At 37.4% G+C, this 12,385-nt stretch overlaps 1 non-coding gene across 1 annotated transcript; it reads left to right on the plus strand.

The window, feature by feature from the left end:
* Positions 1-3,745: 3,745 nt before the first annotated feature.
* Positions 3,746-3,852, plus strand: LOC141694910 (small nucleolar RNA R71). The gene has a single exon (XR_012564189.1). It is a non-coding gene; the product is annotated as a small nucleolar RNA R71 (small nucleolar RNA).
* The last annotated feature ends 8,533 nt before the right edge of the window (positions 3,853-12,385 follow it).

Genomic DNA, 12,385 nt, shown 5'->3' on the forward strand with positions numbered 1-12,385 from the left:
TGACATCGATCACATTTCAAAACGAACTGATGAACATCATTAAACAAGGTTGGCCAAAAGAAACCTACTTGAAGAATACGAGATGTTGTCTTTTCTCCACCATATTGTCCTCCATAAGCCGTTGAGTGGAAAGCTCGCAAGATCCCCCCGTTTTGCTGTAAGGAATACATCTCCTGATGATTTGGTCAGCTCTTTGATGAAAAAGAAAGGCTTATCCCATATATACCACTTCACTTCATATAGAAACTTCTTCCTTTGAGCGTAAGATAAGCCGGGAGACATGATGTTACTCACAAGGTAGTTCACAATGTCTACAAACCACAGTTCTTCCTCTGCACTTCAAACAACTGTTCATCGGGAAAAGACTCATTTATCAATGTCTTGTCTAGTGAAGTAGCATTAGGGTTCTCTAAATTCGAAAGATATTCAACGACTTGATTTTCAGTCCCTTTTATTTCCTTGATCTCTAACTCAAACTCCTGAAGTAAAAGAACCCATCTAATCAATCTAGGCTTTGAGTCCTTTTTCGGGATGAAATAACAAATTGCAGCGTGATAAGTGAAAACTATCACTTTAGTCCCAAGGAGATAAGATCGAAATTTCTCAAAACCATATACAATAGCCAATAGTTCTTTCTCCGTAGTAGTATAATTCAGTTGAGCACCATTCAAGGTTTTAGTAGCGTAGTAGACCACAAGAAATATGTTATTCTTTCTCTACCCAAGAACCGCTCCAACTGTATAGTCACTTGCATCGCACATCATCTCAAAAGGTTCATTCCAGTCAGGTGCAGTTATGACAAGTGCCGAGATTAAACTCTTCTTCAATGTCTCAAAAGCAGCAAAGCACTCGTCATCAAACTTGAAAGGGACATCTTTCTCTAGCAAACTGCACAATGGTTTCGAAATCTTAGAGAAGTCCTTGATGAACTGCTTATAGAAACCCGCATGACCAAGAAAACTACGAATTCCCTTAACAAAAATTGGTGGTGGGAGATTTTCGATCACCGCCACCTTGGCTTTGTCCACCTCAAGTCCCTTATTAGAAACCTTGTGCCCAAGAATAATGCCCTGTTGCACCATAAAGTGACATTTCTCCCAATTGAGAACCAAGTTGGTCTCAACGCACCTCTTGAGAACATGTCCAAGATTCTGAAAGCATTCGTCAAAAGAATCGCCAAATACAGAGAAGTCATCCATGAACACCTCCATATTCTGACCAATTATATCAGAAAAGATGGCCCATTACATCTCTGAAATGTGGCCGGTGCACCACACAGATCAAATGAAAGTCGTCTGAAGGCGAAAATACCAATTGGACAAGTGAATGTAGTCTTCTCCTGATCTTCTGGAGCGATAAAAATCTGATTATAACCCGAATAACCATCCAGAAGACAGTAATACTCGTGACCAACCAACCGGTCAAGCATCTGGTCAATAAAAGGAAGAGGGAAGTGATCCTTTCTAGTGGCCTTGTTCAGCTTCCTATAATCCATGCAACCTCTTCATCCTATAACTATTCGAGTAGGAATGAGTTCATTCTTCTCATTAGCAACAACTGTGATACCTCCCTTCTTTGGTACACACTAAACTGGACTTACCCAAGAACTGTCAGAGATGGGATATATAATCCCTGCATCTAGCCACTTAAGAATTTCCTTCTTCACTACTTCCTTCATGATTGGATTAAGTCTTCTTTGCTGCTCGACCGTAGGCTTGCTACCTTCCTCTAGCAGAATTTTATACATACAATAAGAAGGGTTGATTCCCTTAATATCTGTTATAGTCCATCCATTTACCAATTTGAACTCTCTTAGAATCCTCAAAAGCTTCTCCTCGTCGCTACCTGAAAGGTCAGATGCAATAATAACAGGCAAAGTAGATGTATCACCTAAAAACGTATACCTCAAATGTTCAGGTAAAGGCTTAAGCTCAAGAGTAAGAGCTTCCTCAATAGGTGGCTTGAGGCATTTAGGAGCTTTGTTCAATTCCTCTATTCTAACATATTCAAAAGGAATATCAATCTTCCTCTTCCAGGGAGAAGCATTTAGATATTGCAGTTGCTCTTCACCTTCGTCATCCTCACTATCTGAATTCCCCAATAAGGCCTTCTCTAAGGCATCAGATCTTAGCAATTGATCAAATTCTGAAGTAAACACAAAATCGACCATCTTCACCTTTAAGCACTTCTCATTCTATGTAGGAAATTTCATAGCGTTGAACACATTAAAAGTTACATCCTGATCCAACACTCGCATTGTAAGCTCACCCTTCTGCACATCTATCAAGGTTCGGTCAGTCGCCAAGAAAGGACTTCCCAAAATTATGAGAATCTTCTTATGCTCCTAGAAATCAAGAATTACGAAATCAGCAGGGAAGATGAGTTTATCAACCTTCACCAAGATATCCTCCATAATTCCTCGCGGATATGTAATAGAACGGTTGGCCAGCTACAAAGTCATATAAGTCAGTTTTGGATCAGGCAAGTTTAACTTCTTGAAAATTGACAAGGGCATCCGATTGATGCTTGCTCCCATGTCACATAAGCATCTGTCAAAAGACACTTTTCCAATAGTGCATGAAATAGTGAAGCTTCCTAGATCCTTAAGCTTCAGAGGCAACTTCTGTTGCAGCACACCACTACCTTCCTCCGTGAGAGCGACAGTCTCTAAATCATCTAGCTTCACTTTTCGAGAGAGTATACCTTTCATAAACTTTGCGTAAATAGGCATCTGCTCAAGAGCCTCAGCGAAAGGTATGTTAATATGAAGTTTCTTGAACACCTCCAAAAATTTCTCTAATTGCTTATCCAACTTTTTCTTCTGTAGCTACTTAGAAAAAGGAGGTAGAGGATAGATCTGTTTCTCCCCTTTATTACCCTCAGGAGGAGTGTGCTCAACAGTAGTCTTCCTTGGTTCCACTTCTACTTCCTGTTGCACTACTTCTTTTTCAACACCAGCTTCTTCGGTCAACCCTTGAGTTTGTTCGGGATTCGCAACCTTTCCAGACCTCAAAGTGATTGCCTTCACCTGCTCATTAGCTTCCCTCTTTCCTGGCACTTCAGTGTCACTAGGTAATGTACCAGGTTGATGATTTAGCAAGGTATTGGCAATTTGTCCAATTTCATTTTCCATTGTCTTGAGAGAAACAACTTGACTCTTGCACATAAGCTTTAAATCCTCTAATTCAGATTTTTCATTAGCTTGTTGCAGCTGAAGTTGCTGCCTTGGTGCATATTACGGTTGCTAAAAACCAGAGAGGTTGTACTGCTTAGATGGGTACTGCTGATAAGGATGTTAAACTGCATTCTAAGCGTTGCTCCAGCTGAAATTAGGATGATTGTGGTTGTTAGGATGATAAGTGGATGGCACAGGTTGCTACAATCGCTGAAAGTTGCTCACAAACTGAAATGATTCACTACAAATAGCGTACTGATTAGTCTCATGGGCACGACCATAAAGCTCACAGATACTAGTGATTTAATTAACTCCATAATTAGTCAAAGTGTCCACCATCATCCTCAAATCCTTAACTTGGGCAGCTATAACAGTTGCTGCATCTAACTCCAGAATTCCTACTACTTTTCCCTGAGTCAGTCTCTGGGAAGGATTCTAGTATTCATTAGCAGCCATCAGTTCAATCAATTCATAAACTTCATTGTAGCTCATCCTGATGCTGCATCGATCATGGTTCTAGAAGTAGCACCCAATCCATTGTAGAAACATTTTATAATCATCCAATCAGGCATACCATGGTGTGGGCACTTCCTTAGCATCTCCTTATATCGATCAGAAGCCTCACATAGAGATTCTCCAGTTTGCTGAGCAAACTGAGTAAGAGCAATCCTGATTACAGCAGTCTTCGCCATAGGGAAGATTTAGTGAGAATTTTTGAGCAAGATCCTCCCATGTGGTGATAGACCCTGGTGGTAGAGAATGTAACATGCACTTCGTTTTATCCCCTAGAGAGAATGGGAATTATCGCAGCTTGATAGCATCTTCAGTCACACCATTGAACGTGAAAGTGTCGCAGATCTCGATGAAATCCCTGATGTGCATGTTGGGGTCTTCAGTAGGAGAACCCCCAAACTGAACTGAGTTCTGTATCAATTGAATCGTGCTTGACTTGATCTCAAAAGCGTTAGCCGAAATGGTCGGCCTGATAATGCTTGACTGAATATCATTGATCTTAGGCTGAGAATAGTCCATCAAAGCCTTAGGAATTTCTGCTTGATCCCCCATCACTACTAAAACTGGTTCCACTACTTTCTCTTTTTCTTCTATCTTCTCTTCGTCCTCAAAAACCTCCCTTCGAACCACTACAACTTCTTCCTCGGCTTTATCCAGAGTTCTCTTACGAAACCGTGAACCCGTATGCATACACGCTCGCTAGAGTACCTAAAATAAGACAAGGGATTAGATAAGTAACAATGTTCGAGTCAATGAACTTCAACAAAAACTGATGACAAACACATAAACAAAAAGTTAACATTACAGTCCCCGGCAGCGGCGCCAAAAACTTGTTAGTCACTAAACACGCGCTAATAATACACGCAAGTATACGCATTCGCAAGTAATATAGAATTATTTCTAGTTCGTTCCCACAGAGACTGACTTGGTAAACTAATTAATTCATTCAATAGCCTTTTTATTCTTAACCTTAGCATGTAATGGTGATGACACTAATCAGATAAAATGAAGCTGCTAAACGCCAACTTTCGTTGCACGAATAACATACTACTAGACATTCACAAAAGAGATAGAAGCTGAATAGACACGAATTATATTGAAACCCTATATGTCTATAGAAATTGACAATATAAAGGTTTAAAGCACAAGTTATCTATCGTGATTGCATAGGGCAAGTAAGATGGTTAAAATTACCTACGAATCATGCATAACAATAAGACATGAACCTATGCTAGCATGGCAAGTTCTAAATACTTAAATTCACTGTCGCATCATTAAAGATTAACATGTTATCTTATAAGTTCGTGACGCTCATAAGACGAATAAGTACAACCAATACTAGGTTATCATACAATCACCACACACTAAGGTATCGAAACAAATTAACTAAAGAAATCCATGAATAAATCTGCTAGAACCCCACGATAACGATTAGTCCATAATCAGACTCATCATCAACGTGGGTTCCGATGAAAGCAGGGTATAATAAACATAGTGTTTATATTTAATATATAATAAAACCAAGTACGAAACAAGAGTAAGGTTCAAAAATAAGAAAACTAACATCCAAGTTACAACTTAGAACAAAGATTCACAAGTAAAAACAAGATCTTCTTCGTCTTCGTTGAATCGTGCTAACACGGTCTTCTTACGGCTCTCCTTGTGCTCTGGTATATCCGTCTCTCTAGAAAACGTCCTTTATTTAAGTATAAATAGCATCTCATGCAAGATAGAAGTCCTCCAATTATAAATCAACTAGAATCAGGATTCTGGGATCCCGACTCGGCGCGGCCGCGTGTTTATCAACACGGGTGCGCTGCCTTTCTGACAAATGGGCGCGGCCGCGCGCTAGACTAGCGCGGGCGCGCCGTGCTTCTGGAAAAACTTCTAATTTTCTTTACTTCATGTGGAAATCGAGTTGGCTTCCGGAGCTTTATTCTTTGGACATCATCCTAACACCATTTTAGCACCAAAACAATGCTAATTCACCTGTGTTAGGTCCCAATTTGTTTGTAGAAGGGGGGTTGAATGCAAACAATACCGTTTAATCAAATAAAATGCGGAATAAAAAGGTGAAACAAAATTCAAGTTAAATAAAACTTTTATTAAACTTGAAAGGTGTTACAACAACGGTATCTGTTACAAGGGATTAAACTCAAATCAATTATTACAAATCTAGAATAAATTCGACATGAACTTTTTTTATTTTTGCAATGAAAAGATCTAATGCTAAATGCGATTTGAGATTAAGTTCTAGGGATTTTAATCCGCTAGATTGTTACACAAGAACAAGATAAATAATTCTAGTGGTTTGGATTTAACTTTACAATCTAGAATTTTGATCTTGAATAAAGCAGATGCAAAATGAAATATTGCTGCTTGTTTTTCTTTTCTGCTTGTTCTTGACTTGTGTGTTCTGTATGATTGATTAAAAAAATAGAATGTCTTCTGCTTTCTGTTGTTTTAGTAAACAAAACAATCCAGTTGAATCAGCAAGACTTTCGGCAAGATAATCAAATGAACTGGCATGACAATCCATTTGAACTGGTAGGACTTTCGGTGAGACTATCCTTTTGAACTAGCAAGACATTCCCAATAGCTAGCAAGACAATCAGAATGTACTAGCAAGAGTTTCGGTATGACTATCAATTGTCATACCGATTGTCATAGTAGTTCAAATCAAATTGTCTTACTGAATTATTAATAGTTTTTAATCTAATAAAAATTCTGAAAGTCCTTAATATTAATTCTGAATTAATTAATCAATTAATTCAATTAATCAATAAATTAATCTTTGCAGATATAATTTATTTTCTTAATTAAATTATATGACTTAATTAATTAATAGAGAATTAATACTAATCTTGAGCAGCAACCATTCTTCTGAAAATCTTCTGAAAATCACTGTCAATTATGAATCAATTCCACCACTTCACTGTTGACACTCAATGTACTGTCTGGTTCATGAGTGACTAACTTCTGTGACGTTTCTTCAAGCCTTGACCTTGACACTCTTGATTTTCTTCAGACTAAATCCTTGTAATTAATTGATACCCTGACGAGATCTCTGTCACTTGATTAAATCCACAATCTTGATTTATATCACTGAGGCTTGATCAATTTCTTGAGCTTCTTCCAGTGAATTAAGTCTTCAAGTCTGTAGATGAATAATGTTTCTTAACCCTTTGACATATGTTACTCTGTGAGATCTCTCTGACGATAGATCCACTATTTACTTATTACATTCTTATTTGAGTTGAGTTAAATCCTCGAATGAACAAATAGGTTATGACATATGCGTTTCAATCTCCCCCTATTTGCTTGTTAAACAATAATAACAAATACCTAGAGGATAACTCAACTAACAAATAAGAAAAGATATAAACAGTAATGCAAAGTAAATAGCAGAAAAGTTCTGGATTATATTTAACATTTTCCAGATTCCAAAAGAAATTTACAAGTGAATACAAGATAGATGTTCCTCTAGCCAGAACATATAACTACATTAGTCTATCTTGATTCATAAAGCTCTAATCATATTACATTGAGTTTTGAGCTAATTGACTTCAGTTGTCTTCTCTTCTTACTTCACCTTCTTCTAAATCTTGAAGCAACTCCTTGTCAAAGACACGATCCTTTTCTGAAGTGAAGCTTGCTGGTCTGACTAGTTGAACTCCAACTGACTTCAGCTTATTCTTGAACTGATTGTACCTTTTAATATTCTTTTCACAATAAGCTTGAATCAAATCAGCAGCTTGAGTCTTTAACATGGATGAGTATCCAGCAGTTCTTAAATGATGTTCCATCCAGACCAGATGCTTAGCTGAGTAGTCTTTAAGAGATTGTACATCTAGCTGACAGATTTGAAGATAATTAGACTTAAAGAATCTCACCTGATGAGGATTGTTGACCACTTGAGGACTAGCCCTGCTGGCAAACTCTTTAAGCCTTTCTCGAAGAACTTCATTAAATTCTGAGCTTCTTTTTACTTTGTTGAGAAGAACCCAAATCTCTGACAAAGAATGATTCTCAAACAGATGAAGTGACACCTTGAAAGATCCTTCACTCTGACAATATCAAAAATGCTCATCTCATTTAGGGATCTGTCAAAAGCAGCTGTGATCCTTGATACTTCAGTCTTGATAGCATTCATGTACATGTCATTGTTAGGATTTGAGATTTCCAGCTTGTCAAGAAGATGTAGGAACTGCCTATCATTGTTAGTGCTCAGCTGAGGCATATCAAGTACTCTCCTAGCTTCATCCCATTTTTCACCAATCTTCAGTCTGATATCTCTTCTCCTTTCTTGAGCCTTAATATCATGAAGACGTTGCTTTTGAAGAGTTTATATTCTTTGTATGTCTTTCCTCATGTCAATGATCCGGGAGACCTTTTTGAGTTCAGCTTCTTTTCTTTTCATCTCTGACTGCTGCTGCTGAAACTCTTTCTCAAAGATAGGATCCACTGTAGCTTCCTCTTCCCATTCTCCAAAATCACTTTCCTCTTCAGCTTTAAATAAACCATCTTTATCTTCCAAGACTGGTTCAGTGGGAATGTCAAAAATATCAAAGTCATCCTGTTATCCACTGTAGTAGACATCATCAGTCTTTCCTTTGTCTCCAGCAGAGGTATCTTTTTCTTTTCCCTTTCCACTACTCCCTTTCTTCTCCCCCTTAGTTGAGGGATCCTCTACTAACTTTCCTTTAGAACCTCCATGACCTTCATCACCTCCAGAGCCTGAGCCTCCACCAGACGGCCCTTCAAAGTAAGTTCTTTATTCTTCATTAGGGCAGTGAGAATTCTTGATCATGAAATACAAGTGTTTCATTCCTTCATTAAGATGTTCCATGCCCATTTCTATCTTTAGAAATCTGGAGGAGTCTAGTGCATGATTTATTTCAACCAGGTCTTCAAGAGAAGTCATTCTTCTATGTAGAGAGCAGAAGTTAGAAATGTCATCAGCTGATAAAGTTGGAGTTTCCTGAATGGATTTGAGCTTTGGTATGACAGTGGTCTTGAGATCTGAGATATCATTCCTGACGAGTGCCAACTGATTGTTGACAGAGGTGGAAGAAGAAGACCGTTCAACCACTTGTGCTTTGAATGATTTAGCTTCAGCTTGGCTTTTAGCAAGTTCTTCTTTTAAAGCAGTAATTTGAGCTAACAGGTTTTCAGTGTCTGTGTCTGTGTGTGCTCTCACCTGAATTTCACTCGTGTTTGGTCCACTCACCTCACGTGCTTGTGTTTCTCTCAATATAATTGCTCGTGAGGAGTCTTCCTGTTGCTGTTCTTCTGTACCTGCAATTAAAATCACCCTAGCCTCTTTAAGAGAGGTCAGTGGTGGTGCAATGGGAATTCGCGAGTCCCGATCCTCAGTCAAACCTATCATTTCATGTGAAATAGATCTCTGAATTGCTTCAGGGATAGATTGACCGAGTTGCCCTCCACTTTCTCCAGATAAATCTGCGAGTGGAGAATCCCGTAAGGGAGCCAGAGGTGTTGGATCTGGGAGGGGAGAAAATGACTCTATTAAGGGTGGCTGAGAGTCAGATTTTCCCTCAGAAGCATGTGACTGCTCTTCTGCCGTAACTATGGCAGGCACTGTAACAGACTCTATGTGCACTCCTCGCTCCGTGTCCTAAGTATCAGGTACTGGTATGTATGGTTCCATTGTGAGTAATGGAATTGTGCTTGACTCAGTACAGGATGCCATGGCCCTATGGCGAATTTCAATAGATTCATCCTGTTGAGAGAATGTCTCTAGTAACTGTTCATTGGCCATTTTAAAGTCCATGTCCTGTTGGGAGGACAAGGATGGGCTTTCAGATGCCTCAGTATATGTTCTTCTTTTCTTGGGAGGAGGCAGAGCTGAGGGTTCACTCACATTTAACAATACACTACTTCCTATTAATCTTCTGGGTAACATTTTAGACAGCGGGGGAGAGGTTGAGATAGGTTGTGACTCTGTGTTTGGCTCTATAACCTGGGATTGAAGTTGTGGTTCTACAACTTCATGGTCAGCCCTATCAACCACTGGGGGTCTTTCAACAGAAGTAGGAATGGAGTGAGAGTGAGGAATTACTACCTGTAATGGAAGAGCATCTGATGTTGGAGGAGCCTGGGTGGCTTGAACCACTGGAGGTTGAGGTTGCTGTTCATGACCGGGAAGATTGAAAATAGGTAAGGGAATATAAGTGGCCATGAAAGCAGATACAAGTACCGGAACTTGCATGAATTTGAAGGTTGTGTCTTGGCGGGTGTAAATCTTTTTGCTTACAGGAGGGGGTTCGGTTACTGCAGAGTTAGCAAAAAGGGCTTTGTGCTCAGGTGTGAGAAGATGATCTGCTATAAGAATGAGAAAACGAGCATAGTAACACGAGACCCTACGATTTGTAGAATGATCACGTAAAGCAGTAGTGAGACGTCTCAAGAGAATGGGAAAAAGTAGTTTGCCAAAATTGATCCTTTGATTGAAAACAACCGCAAGACCAATATACTACAGAGTGGAAGTGATGTTGTGAAAGTTGGATTTAGTGCAGTTGGCAAACACTTTAGAAAATGTATCGAAGAAAATGTCCCATTCAGATACCAAATTGGATTTTGAAAGTTTGGTTAAATTGATCACCCCCTGATAGTGAATAACATGGAAAAAGTTTGTGATATCATTTTCAGAGGGCAAATTACAGAAATTTTCCATAGGAAAATTTAAAGCTTGATTGACGACTGTTTCATCAACCACATATTGTGTGTTTGCCACGGTGAATGAAAAAGATTTTGAATCATCGGCCACAGTAGAGGTTGTGCAAATCAGTCTAAGCAGATCGACATTTAAAATCACATTTGATTTAATAGCAGAGCTAACAATCGAATGGTCATTTAAAAATCTAATCTATGGCTTAAATTTTTCCACATCACATTTTTCTGGATTAAAATAACCAACTTGATTATGCGCGACAATTTGGAAATTGAGAGCCATTTAAAATAATAATAAGACACACACTTTCAGAATTTTAAGAATAATATTAAGAAAATTCGAATTAATTAAATTAATTTAATAATTCGAATTAAATTAATTATAATCGAAAAATTTAGACAAAAATGTATCTCGTTAAAATTCTTAACTCACAAACACAGATTTGAAAAGCCAAAAGACACAAAACAGATATTAAAATTAAAAAATACCCAAAATCACCAAACACAAACTGATTTTTTTTTTAAAACAAAAATCCAACAGCACTTCTGTATGTATATACTTGTATGTATATATCACAGGAGTGATGATTTTTGTATGCTGAGTAAAAACTCGAGCAAGGAAGACAAGGAAGCAATTGAGTTTGATTCGAATATGAGAGAGAGAAGAGAGAGAAAAAAACTGAAAGACTGTTGAATTTTTTTTTAAAAAAACTATAGAACTGAACTGATGAAAATTAAAACACACACAAAAACGATTAAGTAGTATAACTGGTATGACAATCGGATTGTCATACCGATTGCCATACCGATTGTCCTACGAGCTTAAAGACAGAAAAAAATAATTGAAATAAAATTTAATAAACACTAAATATATATAACTGGTATGACAATCTGATAGTCATACCGATTGTCATACCAGTATAAAATAAAAGGAAAATATTTATATATAAGGTTTATAACTGGAAAGACGATTGGTAGTCATACCGATTGTCTTGCCAGTATAAAACTATACTGATAACAAAATAAAACACAATTTAGACTGAAATGACTTTCAGCAAGACAATTTCAGTTGTCTTGCCGATTGTCATAGCAGTAGAGAGACAACTAAATAAGTACAAAAAACATTAACAAATATGGAAAACTGAAGTAAAGTCTTATATTAATAGTAAAAATTCAGAAAATATTTACAAAATTAAAATAATTAAAATATTTCAGAGATAATAATATTTTCAGTTCAAAAATAGATTTCTTTTGAATTTTAACAAATTAAATTCATAGAAAAATATTTTTAGAGAAAATAAAATATTCTGAGATATTAAAATTAACAAGTTGAGTAAATAAATAAGATAAGATAATAAAAATTACATAGAAATAAGCAAGAAATATGATAAAATGATAAAATAAATTTGCAAATGAATTTTTCATTTATGAAAAATTCATTTGTAAATTCATTCAAGAACAGATCTCAGATATTAACTAGATTAATCACTAAAACTATTCAACATACCCAATTTACCAACTAATCTGGTAAATGTGGATTCATCAAGTGGTTTAGTGAAAATATCTGCTATTTGTTCTTCTGTTGGAACAAAAAATAGTTCAACAGTACCATTCATGACGTGCTCTCTAATAAAATGATACCTGATGTCAATGTGTTTTGTCCTCGAGTGCTGCACAGGGTTGTTGGTGATGGCTATTGCACTTGTATTGTCATATAAAATAGGAATTTTGTTCAATACAGAGCCATAGTCTCGTAGCTGGTTCCTAATCCACAAGATCTGAGCACAGCAGCTTCCAGCAGAAATATATTCAACTTCGGCCGTTGAGTTGGAAACTATTTGTTGTTTTTTGCTGTACCACGAGACTAGTCTGCTACCTAGGAATTGACAACTCCCTGAGGTGCTTTCCCTATCAACAACACTTCCCGCATAATCTGAATCTGTATATCCAACAAGGTTAAAACCAGATTCTTTAGGGTACCAAATACCTAGATTTGGTGTTCCC

Source organism: Apium graveolens, chromosome 10 (genome assembly GCF_009905375.1).
Source record: "Apium graveolens cultivar Ventura chromosome 10, ASM990537v1, whole genome shotgun sequence".
NCBI lineage: Eukaryota > Viridiplantae > Streptophyta > Magnoliopsida > Apiales > Apiaceae > Apium > Apium graveolens.